Raw genomic sequence first — 18,385 nt, 5'->3', positions numbered from 1 at the left:
CTAGAGAGAGACAGAGAGAGAGGGAGGAAGAGATATATCTAGAGAGAGACAGAGAGAGGGAGGAAGAGATATATCTAGAGAGAGAGACAGAGAGAGGGAGGAAGAGACATATCTAGAGAGAGACAGAGAGAGGGAGGAAGAGATATATCTAGAGAGAGACAGAGAGAGGGAGGAAGAGATATATCTAGAGAGAGACAGAGAGAGGGAGGAAGAGATATATCTAGAGAGAGACAGAGAGAGAGGGAGGAAGAGATATATCTAGAGAGAGACAAGAGAGAGAGGGAGGAAGAGATATATCTAGAGAGAGACAGAGAGAGGGAGGAAGAGATATATCTAGAGAGAGAGACAAGAGAGAGGAAGAAGAGATATATCTATAGAGAGACAGAGAGAGAGGGAGGAAGAGATATATCTAGAGAGAGACAAAGAGGGAGGAAGAGATATATCTATAGAGAGAGACAGAGAGAGGGAGGAAGAGATATATCTAGAGAGAGACAAAGAGAGGGAGGAAGAGATATATCTAGAGAGAGACAGAGAGAGAGGGAGGAAGAGATATATCTAGAGAGAGACAGAGAGAGGGAGGAAGAGATATATCTAGAGAGAGAGACAAAGAGAGAGGGAGGAAGAGATATATCTATAGAGAGAGACAAAGAGAGAGGGAGGAAGAGATATATCTAGAGAGAGACGAGAGAGAGGGAGGAAGAGATATATCTAGAGAGAGACAGAGAGAGAGGGAGGAAGAGATATATCTATAGAGAGAGACAGAGAGAGGGAGGAAGAGATATATCTATAGAGAGAGACAAAGAGAGAGGGAGGAAGAGATATATCTATAGAGAGAGACAAAGAGAGGGAGGAAGAGATATATCTATAGAGAGAGACAAAGAGAGGAGGAAGAGATATATCTATAGAGAGAGACAGAGAGGGAGGAAGAGATATATCTATAGAGAGACAGAGAGAGAGGGAGGAAGAGATATATCTAGAGAGAGAGACAAAGAGAGAGGGAGGAAGAGATATATCTATAGAGAGACAGAGAGAGAGGGAGGAAGAGATATATCTAGAGAGAAGACAGAGAGGGAGGAAGAGATATATCTATAGAGAGAGACAAGAGAGAGGGAGGAAGAGATATATCTAGAGAGAGACAGAGAGAGAGGGAGGAAGATATATATCTAGAGAGAGACAGAGAGAGGGAGGAAGATATATATCTAGAGAGAGAGACAAAGAGAGAGGGAGGAAGAGATATATCTATAGAGAGAGACAAAGAGAGAGGGAGGAAGAGATATATCTAGAGAGAGACAGAGAGAGAGGGAGGAAGAGATATATCTAGAGAGAGACAGAGAGAGAGGGAGGAAGAGATATATCTAGAGAGAGAGACAAAGAGAGAGGGAGGAAGAGATATATCTATAGAGAGAGACAAAGAGAGAGGGAGGAAGATATATATCTAGAGAGAGACAGAGAGAGAGGGAGGAAGAGATATATCTAGAGAGAGACAGAGAGAGGGAGGAAGAGATATATCTAGAGAGAGACAGAGAGAGAGGGAGGAAGAGATATATCTAGAGAGAGACAGAGAGAGGGAGGAAGAGATATATCTAGAGAGAGAGACAAAGAGAGAGGGAGGAAGAGATATATCTAGAGAGAGACAGAGAGAGGGGAAGAGATATATCTATAGAGAGAGACAAAGAGAGGGAGGAAGAGATATATCTATAGAGAGAGACAAGAGAGGGAGGAAGAGATATATCTATAGAGAGAACAGAGAGAGAGGGGGAAAGAGATATATCTAGAGAGAGACAAGAGAGAGGGAGGAAGAGATATATCTATAGAGAGACAGAAAGAGAGGGAGGAAGAGATATATCTAGAGAGAGACAGAGAGGAGGAAGAGATATATCTATAGAGAGAGACAAAGGAGGGAGGAAGAGATATATCTAGAGAGAGACAGAGAGAGGGAGGAAGAGATATACTATAGAGAGAGACAGAGAGAGAGGGAGGAAGAGATATATCTAGAGAGAGACAGAGAGAGGGAGGAAGAGATATATCTAAGAGAGAGACAAGAGAGAGAGGAAGAGATATATCTTAGAGAGAGACAAAGAGAGAGGGAGGAAGAGATATATCTAGAGAGAGACAGAGAGAGAGGAGGGAGAGATATATCTAGAGAGAGACAGAGAGAGGGGAGGAAGAGATATATCTATAGAGAGAGACAGAGAGAGAGGGAGGAAGAGATATATCTATAGANGAAGAGATATATCTATAGAGAGACAGAGAGAGAGGGAGGAAGAGATATATCTAGAGAGAGAGACAGAGAGAGAGGGAGGAAGAGATATATCTATAGAGAGACAGAGAGAGAGGAGGAAGAGATATATCTAGAGAGAGACAAAGAGAGGGAGGAAGAGATATATCTATAGAGAGAGACAAAGAGAGAGGGAGGAAGAGATATATCTAGAGAAGACAGAGAGAGAGGGAGAAGATATATATCTAGAGAGAGACAGAGAGAGAGAAGATATATATCTAGAGAGAGAGACAAAGAGAGAGGAGGAAGAGATATATCTATAGAAGACAAAGAGAGAGGGAGGAATATAGAGAGATATATCTAGAGAGAGAAGAGAGAGAGGGAGGAGGGGAAGAGATATATCTAGAGAGAGACAGAGAGAGAGGGAGGAAGAGATATATCTAGAGAGAGACAAGAGAGAGGAGGAAGAGATATATCTATAGAGAGAGACAAAGAGAGAGGGAGGAAGAGATATATCTAAGAGAGACAGAGAGAGAGGAGGAAGAGATATATCTAGAGAGAGACAGAGAGAGGAGGAAGAGATATATCTAGAGAGAGACAGAGAGAGAGGGAGGAAGAGATATATCTAGAGAGAGACAGAGAGAGGGAGGAAGAGATATATCTAGAGAGAGAGACAAAGAGAGAGGGAGGAAGAGACATATCTAGAGAGAGACAGAGAGAGGGAGGAAGAGATATATCTATAGAGAGAGACAAAGAGAGGGAGGAAGAGATATATCTATAGAGAGAGACAAGAGAGGAGGAAGAGATATATCTATAGAGAGACAGAGAGAGAGGGAGGAAGAGATATATCTAGAGAGAGAGACAAAGAGAGAGAGGGAGGAAGAGATATATCTATAGAGAGACAGAGAGAGAGGGAGGAAGAGATATCTAGAGAGAGACAAAGAGAGGGAGGAAGAGATATATCTATAGAGAGAGACAAAGAGAGAGGAGGAAGAGATATATCTAGAGAGAGACAGAGAGAGAGGGAAGAGATATATCTAGAGAGAGACAGAGAGAGAGGGAGGAAGAGATATATCTAGAGAGAGACAGAGAGAGGGAGGAAGAGATATATCTAGAGAGAGAGACAAAGAGAGAGGGAGAAGAGATATATCTATAGAGAGAGACAAAGAGAGAGGGAGGAAGTTATAATCTAGAAGAGACAGAGAGAGGGAGGAAGAGATATTCTAGAGAGAGACAGAGAGAGAGGGAGGAAGAGATATATCTATAGAGAGAGACAGAGAGAGAGGGAGAAGAGATATATCTATAGAGAGAGACAAAGAGAGAGGGAGGAAGAGATATATCTATAGAGAGAGACAAAAGAGAGGGGAGAAGAGATATATCTATAGAGAGAGACAAAGAGAGGGAGGAAGAGATATATCTATAGAGAGAGACAAAGAGAGGGAGGAAGAGATATATCTTAGAGAGACAGAGAGAGAGGGAGGAAGAGATATATCTAGAGAGAGAGACAAAGAGAGAGAGGGAGGAAGAGATATATCTATAGAGAGACAGAAGAGAGGGAGGAGAGATATATCTAGAGAAGAGACAAAGAGAGGAGGAAGAGATATATCTATAGAGAGACAGAGAGAGGGAGAAGAGATATATCTAGAGAGAGACAGAGAGAGAGGGAGGAAGAGATATATCTAGAGAGAGACAGAGAGAGAGGAAGAGATATATCTAGAGAGAGAGACAAGAGAGAGGGAGGAAGAGATATATCTATAGAGAGAGACAAAGAGAGAGGAGGGAATCTATATCTAGAGAGAGACAGAGAGAGAGGGAGGAAGAGATATATCTAGAGAGAGACAGAGAGAGAGGAGGAAGAGATATATCTAGAGAGAGAGACAAAGAGAGGGAGGAGAGGAAGAGATATATCTAGAGAGAGACAGAGAGAGAGAGGGAGGAAGAATATATCTAGAGAGAGACAGAGAGAGGGAGGAAGAGATATATCTAGAGAGAGAGACAAGAGAGAGGGAGGAAGAGATATATCTAGAGAGAGACAGAGAGAGGGAGGAAGAGATATATCTAGAGAGAGACAAAGAGAGGGAGGAAGAGATATATCTATAGAGAGAGACAAAGAGAGGGAGGAAGAGATATATCTATAGAGAGACAGAGAAGAGGGAGGAAGAGATATATCTAGAGAGAGAGACAAAGAGAGAGAGGGAGGAAGAGATATATCTATAGAGAGACAGAAGAGAGGGAGGAAGAGATATATCTAGAGAGAGACAAAGAGAGGGAGAAGAGATATATCTATAGAGAGACAAAGAGAGAGGAGGAAGAGATATATCTAGAGAGAGACAGAGAGAGAGGGAAGATATATATCTAGAGAGAGACAGAGAGAGGGAGGAAGAGATATATCTAGAGAGAGAGACAAAGAGAGGGAGGAAGAGATATATCTATAGAGAGAGACAAAGAGAGAGGGAGGAAGAGATATATCTAGAGAGAGACAGAGAGAGAGGGAGGAAGAGATATATCTAGAGAGAGACAGAGAGAGAGGGAGGAAGAGTATATCTAGAGAGAGAGACAAAGAGAGAGGGAGGAAGAGATATATCTATAGAGAGACAAAGAGAGAGGGAGAAGAGATATATCTAGAGAGAGACAGAGAGAGAGGAGAAGAGATATATCTAGAGAGAGACAGAGAGAGGAGGAAGAGATATATCTAGAGAGAGACAGAGAGAGAGGAGGAAAGAGATATATCTAGAGAGAGACAGAGAGAGGGAGGAAGAGATATATCTAGAGAGAGAGACAAAGAGAGAGGAGGAAGAGATATATCTAGAGAGAGAACAGAGAGAGGGAGGAAGAGATATATCTAGAGAGAGACAGAGAGAGGGAGGAAGAGATATATCTAGAGAGAGACAGAGAGAGGGAGGAAGAGATATATCTAGAGAGAGACAGAGAGAGGGAGGAAGAGATATATCTAGAGAGAGACAGAGAGAGAGGGAGGAAGAGATATATCTAGAGAGAGACAGAGAGAGAGGGAGGAAGAGATATATCTAGAGAGAGAGACAAAGAGAGAGGGAGGAAGAGATATATCTAGAGAGAGACAGAGAGAGAGGGAGGAAGAGATATATCTAGAGAGAGACAAAGAGAGGGAGGAAGAGATATATCTATAGAGAGAGACAAAGAGAGAGGGAGGAAGAGATATATCTAGAGAGAGACAGAGAGAGAGGGAGAGAGATATATCTATAGAGAGAGACAGAGAGAGGGAGGAAGAGATATATCTATAGAGAGAGACAAAGAGAGGAGAGGAAGAGAATATATATCTAGAGAGAGAGACAGAGAGAGGGAGGAAGAGATATATCTATAGAGAGAGAGACAAGAGAGAGGGAGGAAGAGATATATCTAGAGAGAGACAGAAGAGAGAGGGAGGAAGAGATATATCTAGAGAGAGACAGAGAGAGAGGGAGGAAGAGATATATCTATAGAGAGAGACAAAGAGAGGAGGAAGAGATATATCTAGAGAGAGACAGAGAGAGAGGGAGGAAGAGATATATCTAGAGAGAGAGACAAAGAGAGAGAGGGAGGAAGAGATATATCTATAGAGAGACAGAGAGAGAGGGAGGAAGAGATATATCTAGAGAGAGACAAAGAGAGGGAGGAAGAGATATATCTATAGAGAGAGACAAAGAGAGAGGAGGAAGAAGATATCTAGAGAGAGACAGAGAGAGAGGGAGGAAGAGATATATCTAGAGAGAGACAGAGAGAGAGGGAGGAGAGATATATCTAGAGAGAGACAGAGAGAGAGGGAGGAAGAGATATATCTATAGAGAGAGACAAGAGAGAGAGGGAGGAAGAGATATATCTATAGAGAGAGACAAGAGAGAGGGAGGAAGAGATATATCTATAGAGAGAGACAAAGAGAGGGAGGAAGAGATATATCTATAGAGAGAGACAAAGAGAGGGAGGAAGAGATATATCTATAGAGAGACAGAGAGAGAGGGAGGAAGAGATATATCTAGAGAGAGACAAAGAGAGAGAGGGAGGAGAGAGATATATCTCTAGAGAGAGAGACAGAGAGAGAGGGAGGAAGAATATATATCTAGAGAGAGACAAAGAGAGAGGGAGGAAGAGATATATCTAGAGAGAGACAGAGAGAGAGGAGGAAGAGATATATCTAGAGAGAGACAGAGAGAGAGGGAGGAAGAGATATATCTAGAGAGAGAGACAAAGAGAGAGGGAGGAAGAGATATATCTATAGAGAGAGACAAAGAGAGAGGGAGGAAGAGATATATCTAGAGAGAGACAGAGAGAGAGGGAGGAAGAGATATATCTAGAGAGACAGAGAGAGGGAGGAAGAGATATATCTAGAGAGAGACAGAGAGAGAGGGAGGAAGAGATATATCTAGAGAGAGACAGAGAGAGGGAGGAAGAGATATATCTAGAGAGAGAGACAAAGAGAGAGGGAGGAAGAGATATATCTAGAGAGAGACAGAGAGAGGAGGAGAGATATATCTAGAGAGAGACAGAGAGAGGGAGGAAGAGATATATCTAGAGAGAGACAGAGAGAGGGAGGAAGAGATATATCTAGAGAGAGACAGAGAGAGAGGGAGGAAGAGATATATCTAGAGAGAGACAGAGAGAGAGGGAGGAAGAGATATATCTAGAGAGAGACAGAGAGAGGGAGGAAGAGATATATCTAGAGAGAGAGACAAAGAGAGAGGGAGGAAGAGATATATCTATAGAGAGACAGAGAGAGAGGAGGAAGAGATATATCTAGAGAGAGACAAAGAGAGGAGGAAGAGATATATCTATAGAGAGAGAGACAAAGAGAGAGAGGGAGGAAGAGATATATTCTAGAGAGAGACAGAGAGAGGGAGGAAGATATATATCTAGAGAGAGACAGAGAGAGGGAGGAAGAGATATATCTAGAGAGAGAGACAAGAGAGAGGGAGGAAGATATATCTATAGAGAGAGACAAGAGAGAGGAGGAAGAGCTATATCTAGAGAGAGACAGAGAGAGAGGAAGAAAGATGATATATCTATAGAGAGACAGAGAGAGGGGAGGAAGAGATATATCTATAGAGAGAGACAAAGAGAGGGAGGAAGATATATCTATAGAGAGACAGAGAGAGGGGAGGAAGAGATATATCTAGAGAGAGACAAAGAGAGGGAGGAAGAAGATATATCTATAGAGAGAGACAAAGAGAGAGGGAGGAAGAGATATATCTAGAGAGAGACAGAGAGAGAGGGAGGAAGAGATATATCTAGAGAGAGACAGAGAGAGGAGAGGAAGAAGATATATATCTAGAGAGAACAGAGAGAGGAGGGAAGAGATATATCTAGAGAGAGACAAAGAGAGAGGAGGAAGAGATATATCTATAGAGAGAGACAAGAGAGAGGGAGGAAGAGATATATCTAGAGAGAGACAGAGAGAGAGGAGGAAGAGATATATCTAGAGAGAGACAGAGAGAGAGGGAGGAAGAGATATATCTATAGAGAGAGACAGAGAGAGGGAGGAAGAGATATATCTATAGAAGAGACAAAGAGAGAGGGAGGAAGAGATATATCTAGAGAGAGACAAAGAGAGGGAGGAAGAGATATATCTATAGAGAGAGACAAAGAGAGGGAGGAAGAGATATATCTATAGAGAGAGACAAAGAGAGGGAGGAAGAGATATATCTATAGAGAGACAGAGAGAGAGGGAGGAAGAGATATATCTAGAGAGAGAGACAAAGAGAGAGAGGAGGAAGAAGATATATCTATAGAGAGACAGAGAGAGGGGAGGAAGAGATATATCTATAGAGAGAGACAAAGAGAGGGAGGAAGAGATATATCTATAGAGAGAGACAAAGAGAGAGGGAGGAAGAGATATATCTAGAGAGAGACAGAGAGAGAGGGAGGAAGATATATATCTAGAGAGAGACAGAGAGAGGGAGGAAGATATATATCTAGAGAGAGAGACAAAGAGAGAGGGAGGAAGAGATATATCTATAGAGAGAGACAAAGAGAGAGGGAGGAAGTGATATATTCTAGAGAGAGACAAGAGAGAGAGGGAGGAAGAGATATATCTAGAGAGAGACAGAGAGAGAGGGAGGAAGAGATATATCTAGAGAGAGAGACAAAGAGAGAGAGGAGGAAGAGATATATCTATAGAGAGAGACAAAGAGAGAGGGGAAGATATATATCTAGAGAGAGACAGAGAGAGAGGGAGGAAGAGATATATCTAGAGAGAGACAGAGAGAGGGAGGGAAGAGATATATCTAGAGAGAGACAGAGAGAGAGGGAGGAAGAGATATATCTAGAGAGAGACAGAGAGAGAGGGAGGAAGAGATATATCTAGAGAGAGAGACAAGGAGAGGGAGGAAGAGATATATCTAGAGAGAGACAGAGAGGGGAGGAAGAGATATATCTAGAGAGAGACAGAGAGAGGAGGAAGAGATATATCTAGAGAGAGACAGAGAGAGGGAGGAAGAGATATATCTAGAGAGAGACAGAGAGAGAGGGAGGAAGAGATATATCTAGAGAGAGACAGAGAGAGAGGGAGGAAGAGATATATCTAGAGAGAGAAGAGAGAGGGAGAAGAAGAGATATATCTAGAGAGAGAGACAAAGAGAGAGGGAGGAAGAGATATATCTATAGAGAGACAGAGAGAGAGGGAGGAAGAGATATATCTAGAGAGAGACAAAGAGAGGGAGGAAGAGATATATCTATAGAGAGAGACAAAGAGAGAGGGAGGAAGAGATATATCTAGAGAGAGACAGAGAGAGAGGGAGGAAGATATATATCTAGAGAGAGACAGAGAGAGGGAGGAAGAGATATATCTAGAGAGAGAGACAAAGAGAGAGGAGGAAGAGATATATCTATAGAGAGAGACAAAGAGAGAGGTAGGAAGAGATATATCTAGAGAGAGACAGAGAGAGAGGGAGGAAGAGATATATCTATAGAGAGACAGAGAGAGGGGGAAGAAGAGATATATCTATAGAGAGAGACAAAGAGAGGGAGGAAGAGATATATCTATAGAGAGACAGAGAGAGAGGGAGGAAGAGATATATCTAGAGAGAGACAAAGAGAGGGAGGAAGAGATATATCTATAGAGAGAGACAAAGAGAGAGGAGGAAGAGATATATCTAGAGAGAGACAGAGAAGAGGGAGGAAGAGATATATCTAGAGAGAGACAGAGAGAGAGGGAGAAGAGATATATCTAGAGAGAGACAGAGAGAGGGAGGAAGAGATATATCTAGAGAGAGAGACAGAGAGAGAGGGAGGAAGAGATATATCTATAGAGAGAGACAAAGAGAGAGGGAGGAAGAGTTATATCTAGAGAGAGACAGAGAGAGAGGGAGGAAGAGATATATCTAGAGAGAGACAGAGAGAGGGAGGAAGAGAAGAGATATATCTATAGAGAGACAGAGATAGAGGGAGAGAGGGGAGGAAGAGATATATCTATAGAAAGAGACAAAGAGAGAGGGAGGAAGAGATATATCTATAGAGAGAGACAAAGAGAGGGAGGAAGAGATATATCTATAGAGAGAGACAAAGAGAGGGAGGAAGAGATATATCTATAGAGAGAGACAAAGAGAGGGAGGGGGGAAGAGATATATCTATAGAGAGACAGAGAGAGAGGGGAGGAAGAGATATATCTAGAGAGGAGAGACAAAGAGAGGAGAGGAGGAAGAGATATATCTATAGAGAGACAGAGAGAGAGGGAGGAAGAGATATATCTAGAGAGAGACAAAGAGGGGGGAGGAAGAGATATATCTAGAGAGAGACAAAGAGAGAGGGAGGAAGAGATATATCTATTAGAGAGAGACAGAGAGAGAGGGAGGAAGAGATATATATCTAGAGAGAGACAGAGAGAGGGAGGGAAGATATATATCTAGAGAGAGAGACAAGAGAGAGGGAGGAAGAGATATATCTATAGAGAGAGACAAAGAGAGAGGGAGGAAGTGCTATATCTAGAGAGAGACAGAGAGAGAGGGAGGAAGAGAAGGAAGAGATATATCTAGAGAGAGACAGAGAGAGAGGGAGGAAGAGATATATATCTAGAGAGAGAGACAAAGAGAGAGGGAGGAAGAGGATATATCTATAGAGAGAGACAAAGAGAGAGGGAGGAAGATATATCTAGAGAGAGACAGAGAAGAGAGGGAGGGAAGAGATATATCTAGAGAGAGACAGAGAGAGGGAGGAAGAGATATATCTAGAGAGAGACAGAGAGAGAGGGAGGAAAGAGATATCTAGAGAGAGACAGAGAGAGGGAGGAAGAGATATATCTAGAGAGAGAGAGACAAAGAGAGAGGGAGGAAGAGAGAGACATATCTAGAGAGACAGAGAGAGGGAGAGGAAGGAAGAGATATATCTAGAGAGAGACAGAGAGAGGGAGGAAGAGATATATCTAGAGAGAGACAGAGAGAGGGAGGGAAGAGATATATCTAGAGAGAGACAGAGAGAGAGGGAGGAAGAGATATATCTAGAGAGAGACAGAGAGAGAGGGAGGAAGAGATATATCTAGAGAGAGAAGAGACAGGGAGGAGAGATGATAAAAGAGAGAGAGAGAGAGGGAGAAGAGATATATCTATAGAGAGACAGAGAGAGAGGGAGGAAGAGATATATCTAGAGAGAGACAAAGAGAGGGAGGAAGAGATATATCTATAGAGAGAGACAAAGAGAGAAGGGAGGAAGATATATATCTAGATAGAGGACAGAGAGAGGAGGAGAGATATATCTAGAGAGAGACAGAGAGAGGGAGGAAGAGATATATCTAGAGAGAGACAGAGAGAGAGGGGAGGAAGAGATATATCTAGAGAGAGACAGAGAGAGGGAGGAAGAGATATATCTAGAGAGAGAGACAAAGAGAGAGGGAGGAAGAGACATATCTAGAGAGAGACAGAGAGAGGGAGGAAGAGATATATCTAGAGAGAGACAGAGAGAGGGAGGAAGAGATATATCTAGAGAGAGACAGAGAGAGGGAGGAAGAGATATATCTAGAGAGAGACAGAGAGAGAGGGAGGAAGAGATATATCTAGAGAGAGACAGAGAGAGAGGGAGGAAGAGATATATCTAGAGAGAGACAGAGAGAGGGAGGAAGAGATATATCTAGAGAGAGAGACAAAGAGAGAGGGAGGAAGAGATATATCTATAGAGAGACAGAGAGAGAGGGAGGAAGAGATATATCTAGAGAGAGACAAAGAGAGGGAGGAAGAGATATATCTATAGAGAGAGACAAAGAGAGAGGGAGGAAGAGATATATCTAGAGAGAGACAGAGAGAGAGGGAGGAAGATATATATCTAGATAGAGACAGAGAGAGGGAGGAAGAGATATATCTAGAGAGAGAGACAAAGAGAGAGGGAGGAAGAGATATATCTATAGAGAGAGACAAAGAGAGAGGGAGGAAGTGCTATATCTAGAGAGAGAGACAAAGAGAGAGAGGGAGGAAGAGATATATCTATAGAGAGACAGAGAGAGAGGGAGGAAGAGATATATCTAGAGAGAGACAAAGAGAGGGAGGAAGAGATATATCTATAGAGAGAGACAAAAGAGAGGGAGGGAAGATATATATCTAGAGAGAGACAGAGAGAGAGGGAGGAAGAGATATATCTAGAGAGAGACAGAGAGAAGGGGGGAAGAGATATATCTAGAGAGAGACAGAGAGAGGGAGGAGAGATATCTAGAGAGAGACAGACAAAGAGAGAGGGAGGAAGAGATATATCTATAGAGAGAGACAAAGAGAGAGGGAGGAAGAGTTATATCTAGAGAGAGAGAGACAGAGAGAGAGGAGGAAGAGATATATCTAGAGAGAGACAGAGAGAGAGAGAGGGAGGAAGAGATATATCTATAGAGAGAGACAGAGAGAGAGGGAGGAAGAGATATATCTATAGAGAGAGACAAAGAGAGAGGGAGGAAGAGATATATCTATAGAGAGAGACAAAGAGAGAGGGAGGAAGAGATATATAGATAGAGAGAGAGAGAGAGAGGGAGGAAGAGATATATCTATAGAGAGAGACAAAGAGAGGGGAGGAAGAGATATATCTATAGAGAGACACGAGAGAGAGAGGGAGGAAGAGATATATTCTAGAGAGAGAGACAAAAGAGAGAGGGAGGAAGAGATATATCTATAGAGAGACAGAGATAGAGGGAGGAGGAAGAGATATATCTAGAGAGAGAGAGACAGAGAGAGAGGGAGGAAGAGATATCTAGAGAGAGACAGAGAGAGAGGGAGGAAGAGATATCTAGAGAGAGACAGAGAGAGGGAGGAAGAGATATATCTAGAGAGAGAGACAAGAGAGAGAGGGAGGAAGAGATATATCTATAGAGAGACAAGAGAGAGGGAGGGGAGGAAGAGATATATCTAGAGAGAGACAGAGAGAGAGGGAGGAAGAGATATCTATAGAGAGAGACAGAGAGAGAGGGAGGAAGAGATATATCTATAGAGAGAGACAAAGAGAGAGGGAGGAAGAGATATCTAGAGAGAGAGACAGAGAGAGAGGGAGGAAGAGATATATCTATAGAGAGAGACAAAGAGAGGGGAGGAAGAGATATATCTAGAGAGAGAGACAAAGAGAGGGAGGAAGAGATATATCTATAGAGAGACAGAGAGAGGGAGGAAGAGATATATCTAGAGAGAGACAAAGAGAGGGAGGAAGAGATATATCTATAGAGAGAGACAAAGAGAGAGGGAGGAAGAGATATATCAGAGAGAGAGACAGAGAGAGAGGGAGGAAGAGATATATATCTAGAGAGAGACAGAGAGAGGGAGGAAGATATATCTAGAGAGAGAGACAAGAGAGAGGGAGGAAGAGATATATCTATAGAGAGAGACAAAGAGAGAGGAGGAAGTGATATATCTAGAGAGAGACAGAGAGAGAGGGAGGAAGAGATATATCTAGAGAGAGACAGAGAGAGAGGGAGGAAGAGATATATCTAGAGAGAGAGACAAAGAGAGAGGGAGGAAAGGAGAGGGAGAGAGATATCTAAGAGAGGACAAAGAGAGAGGGGGGAGAAGAGATATATCTAGAGAGAGACAGAGAGAGAGGGAGGAAGAGATATATCTAGAGAGAGACAGAGAGAGGGAGGAAGAGATATATATAGAGAGAGACAGAGAGAGAGGGAGGAAGAGATATATCTAGAGAGAGACAGAGAGAGAGGGAGGAAGAGATATATCTAGAGAGAGAGACAAAGAGAGAGGGAGGAGGAGATACATATCTAGAGAGAGACAGAGAGAGGGAGGAAGAGAGATATATCTAGAGAGAGACAGAGAGAGAGGGAGGAGGAAGAGATATATCTAGAGAGAGACAGAGAGAGAGGGAGGAAGAGATATATCTAGAGAGAGACAGAGAGAGAGGAGAGGGAGGAGAGAGATAATCTAGAGAGAGACAGAGAGAGAGGGAGGAAGAGATATATCTAGAAGAGACAGAGAGAGGGGGGAAGAAGAGATATATCTAGAGAGAGAGACAAAGAGAGAGGGAGGAAGAGATATATCTAGAGAGAGACAGACAGAGAGAGAGGGAGGAAGAGATATATCTAGAGAGAGACAAAGAGAGGGAGGAAGAGATATATCTATAGAGAGAGACAAAGAGAGAGGGAGGAAGAGATATATCTATAGAGAGAGACAGAGAAGAGAGGGAGGAAGAGATATATCTATAGAGAGAGACAAAGAGAGGGAGGAAGAGATATATCTATAGAGAGAGACAAAGAGAGGGAGGAAGAGATATATCTATAGAGAGAGACAAAGAGAGGGAGGAAGAGATATATCTATAGAGAGAGAAAGAGAGAGGGAGGAAGAGATATATCTATAGAGAGACAAAGAGAGGGAGGAAGAGATATATCTATAGAGAGACAGAGAGAGAGGGAGGAAGAGATATATCTAGAGAGAGAGACAAAGAGAGAGAGGGAGGAAGAGATATATCTAGAGAGAGACAAAGAGAGGGAGGAAGAGATATATCTATAGAGAGAGACAAAGAGAGAGGGAGGAAGAGATATATCAGAGAGAGACAGAGAGAGAGGGAGGAAGATATATATCTAGAGAGAGACAGAGAGAGGGAGGAAGATATATATCTAGAGAGAGAGACAAAGAGAGAGGGAGGAAGAGATATATCTATAGAGAGAGACAAAGAGAGAGGGAGGAAGTGCTATATCTAGAGAGAGACAGAGAGAGAGGGAGGAAGAGATATATCTAGAGAGAGACAGAGAGAGAGGGAGGAAGAGATATATCTAGAGAGAGAGACAAAGAGAGAGGGAGGAAGAGATATATCTATAGAGAGAGACAAAGAGAGAGGGGGGAAGATATATATCTAGAGAGAGACAGAGAGAGAGGGAGGAAGAGATATATCTAGAGAGAGACAGAGAGAGGGAGGAAGAGATATATCTAGAGAGAGACAGAGAGAGAGGGAGGAAGAGATATATCTAGAGAGAGACAGAGAGAGGGAGGAAGAGATATATCTAGAGAGAGAGACAAAGAGAGAGGGAGGAAGAGACATATCTAGAGAGAGACAGAGAGAGGGAGGAAGAGATATATCTAGAGAGAGACAGAGAGAGGGAGGAAGAGATATATCTAGAGAGAGACAGAGAGAGGGAGGAAGAGATATATCTAGAGAGAGACAGAGAGAGAGGAGGAAGAGATATATCTAGAGAGAGACAGAGAGAGAGGGAGGAAGAGATATATCTAGAGAGAGACAGAGAGAGGGAGGAAGAGATATATCTAGAGAGAGAGACAAAGAGAGAGGGAGGAAGAGATATATCTATAGAGAGACAGAGAGAGAGGGAGGAAGAGATATATCTAGAGAGAGACAAAGAGAGGGAGGAAGAGATATATCTATAGAGAGAGACAAAGAGAGAGGGAGGAAGAGATATATCTAGAGAGAGACAGAGAGAGAGGGAGGAAGATATATATCTAGAGAGAGACAGAGAGAGGGAGGAAGAGATATATCTAGAGAGAGAGACAAAGAGAGAGGGAGGAAGAGATATATCTATAGAGAGAGACAAAGAGAGAGGGAGGAAGTGCTATATCTAGAGAGAGACGGCGAGAGAGGAGGACGCGGACGAGTGATATATCTATAGAGAGGACAGAGAGAGGGGGGAAGAGATTATCTCTATAGAGAGAGACAAAGAGAGGGAGGGAAGAGATATATCTATAGAGAGACAGAGAGAGAGGGAGGAAGAGATATATCTAGAGAGAGAGACAAAGAGAGAGAGGGAGGAAGAGATATATCTATAGAGAGACAGAGAGAGAGGGAGGAAGAGCTCTATCTAGAGAGAGACAAAGAGCAGGGAGGAAGAGATATATCTATAGAGAGAGACAAAGAGAGAGGGAGGAAGGAGATATATCTAGAGAGAGGACAGAGAGAGAGGAGGAGAGATATATCTAGAGAGAGACAGAGAGAGAGGGAGAAGAGATATATCTAGAGAGAGACAGAGAGAGGGCGGAAGAGATATATCTAGAGAGAGAGACAAAGAGAGAGGGAGGAAGAGATATATCTATAGAGAGAGACAAAGAGAGAGGGAGGAAGAGTTAGATCTAGAGAGAGACAGAGAGAGAGGAGGGAAGAGATATATCTAGAGAGAGACAGAGAGAGAGGGAGGAAGGAGATATATCTATAGAGAGAGACAGAGAGAGAGGGAGGAAGAGATATATCTATAGAGAGAGACAAAGAGAGAGGGAGGAAGAGATATATCTATAGAGAGAGACAAAGAGAGAGGGAGGAAGAGATATATCTATAGAGAGAGACAAAGAGAGGGAGGAAGAGATATATCTATAGAGAGAGACAAAGAGAGGGAGGAAGAGATATATCTATAGAGAGACAGAGAGAGGAGGAGGAAGAGATATATCTAGAGAGAGAGACAAAGAGAGGAGAGGAGGAAGAGATATATCTATAGAGAGACAGAGATAGAGGGAGGAAGAGATATATCTAGAGAGAGAGACAAAGAGAGAGAGGGAGGAAGAGATATATCTATAGAGAGACAGAGAGAGAGGGAGGAAGAGATATATCTAGAGAGAGACAAAGAGAGGGAGGAAGAGATATATCTATAGAGAGAGACAAAGAGAGAGGGAGGAAAGAGATATATCTAGAGAGAGACAGAGAGAGAGGGAGGAAGAGATATATCTAGAGAGAGACAGAGAGAGAGGGAGGAAGAGATATATCTAGAGAGAGACAGAGAGAGGGAGGAAGAGATATATCTAGAGGAGAGACAAAGAGAGAGGGAGGAAGAGATATATCTATAGAGAGAGACAAAGAGAGCGGGAGGAAGAGTTATATCTAGAGAGAGACAGAGAGAGAGGGAGGAAGAGATATATCTAGAGAGAGACAGAGAGAGAGGGAGGAAGAGATATATCTATAGAGAGAGACAGAGAGAGAGGGAGGAAGAGATATATCTATAGAAAGAGACAAAGAGAGAGGGAGGAAGAGATATATCTATAGAGAGAGACAAAGAGAGGGAGGAAGAGATATATCTATAGAGAGAGACAAAGAGAGGGAGGAAGAGATATATCTATAGAGAGAGACAAAGAGAGGGAGGAAGAGATATATCTATAGAGAGACAGAGAGGAGAGAGGTAGGAAGAGATATATCTAGAGAGAGAGACAAAGAGAGAGAGGGAGGAAGAGAATATCTATAGAGAGACAGAGAGAGAGGGAGGAAGAGATATATCTAGAGAGAGACAAAGAGAGGGAGGAAGAGATATATCTATAGAGAGAGACAAAGAGAGAGGGAGGAAGAGATATATCTAGAGAGAGACAGAGAGAGAGGGAGGAAGAGATATATCTAGAGAGAGACAGAGAGAGGGGAGGACGAGATATATCTAGAGAGAGACAGAGAGAGAGGGAGGAAGAGATATATCTAGAGAGAGACAGAGAGAGGGAGGAAGAGATATATCTAGAGAGATAGACAAAGAGAGAGGGAGGAAGAGACATATCTAGAGAGAGACAGAGAGAGGGAGGAAGAGATATATCTAGAGAGAGACAGAGAGAGGGAGGAACAGATATATCTAGAGAGAGACAGAGAGAGGGAGGAAGATATATATCTAGAGAGAGACAGAGAGAGGGAGGAAGAGATATATCTAGAGAGAGACAGAGAGAGAGACAGAGAGGGAGGAAGAGACATATCTAGAGAGAGACAGAGAGAGGGGAGGAAGAGATGTATCTAGAGAGAGACAGAGAGAGAGAAAGAGAGAGGGAGGAAGATATATATCTAGAGAGAGACAGAGAGAGAGACAAAGAGAGGGAGGAAGAGATATATCTAGAGAGAGACAGAGAGAGAGGGAGGAAGAGATATATCTAGACAGAGACAGAGAGAGGGAGGAAGAGATATATCTAGAGAGAGAGACAAAGAGAGAGGGAGGAAGAGATATATCTATAGAGAGAGACAAAGAGAGAGGGAGGAAGTGCTATATCTAGAGAGAGACAGAGAGAGAGGGAGGAAGATATATATCTAGAGAGAGACAGAGAGAGAGGGAGGAAGAGATATATCTAGAGAGAGAGACAAAGAGAGAGGGAAGAAGAGATATATCTATAGAGAGAGACAAAGAGAGAGGGAGGAAGAGATATATCTAGAGAGAGACAGAGAGAGAGGGAGGAAGAGATATATCTAGAGAGAGACAGAGAGAGGGAGGAAGAGATATATCTAGAGAGAGACAGAGAGAGAGGGAGGAAGAGATATATCTAGAGAGAGACAGAGAGAGGGAGGAAGAGATATATCTAGAGAGAGAGACAAAGAGAGAGGGAGGAAGAGACATATCTAGAGAGAGACAGAGAGAGGGAGGAAGAGATATATCTAGAGAGAGACAGAGAGAGGGAGGAAGAGATATATCTAGAGAGAGACAGAGAGAGGGGAGGAAGAGATGTATCTAGAGAGAGACAGAGAGAGAGAAAGAGAGAGGGAGGAAGATATATATCTAGAGAGAGACAGAGAGAGAGACAAAGAGAGGGAGGAAGAGATATCTAGAGAGAGACAGAGAGAGATATATAGTGTATCTATAAAAAGAGGGGCATGAAACGAGGGAGAGAGGGTTGACACGGCTGCTTGGCTGGTCTGTCGACTGTAGCCCCAGAGTCTCGTTTTTCTGTGGGATGATGGAACAGGGGCTGTGGCGGCTGTGACACATGCTGCTGTTGATATATTTAGAGGAATATAAAGCTGCGACTGGGCCCTAATCTGCTGCATCTCTCCTGCACTGTATTACTCTGAAGACACCACTATTTCTTC

The 18,385-nt window shown here is 42.8% G+C and overlaps 1 protein-coding gene across 6 annotated transcripts in view; it reads left to right on the top strand.

The window, feature by feature from the left end:
- Nucleotides 1-18,385, top strand: part of robo2 (roundabout, axon guidance receptor, homolog 2 (Drosophila)) — a 375,041-nt gene that overhangs the window by 338,489 nt on the left and 18,167 nt on the right. The window lies entirely within an intron of this gene.

The sequence above is a fragment of the Oncorhynchus kisutch genome, linkage group LG15 (assembly GCF_002021735.2).
Source record: "Oncorhynchus kisutch isolate 150728-3 linkage group LG15, Okis_V2, whole genome shotgun sequence".
NCBI lineage: Eukaryota > Metazoa > Chordata > Actinopteri > Salmoniformes > Salmonidae > Oncorhynchus > Oncorhynchus kisutch.
This window is presented reverse-complemented; position numbering and strand designations above follow the sequence as displayed.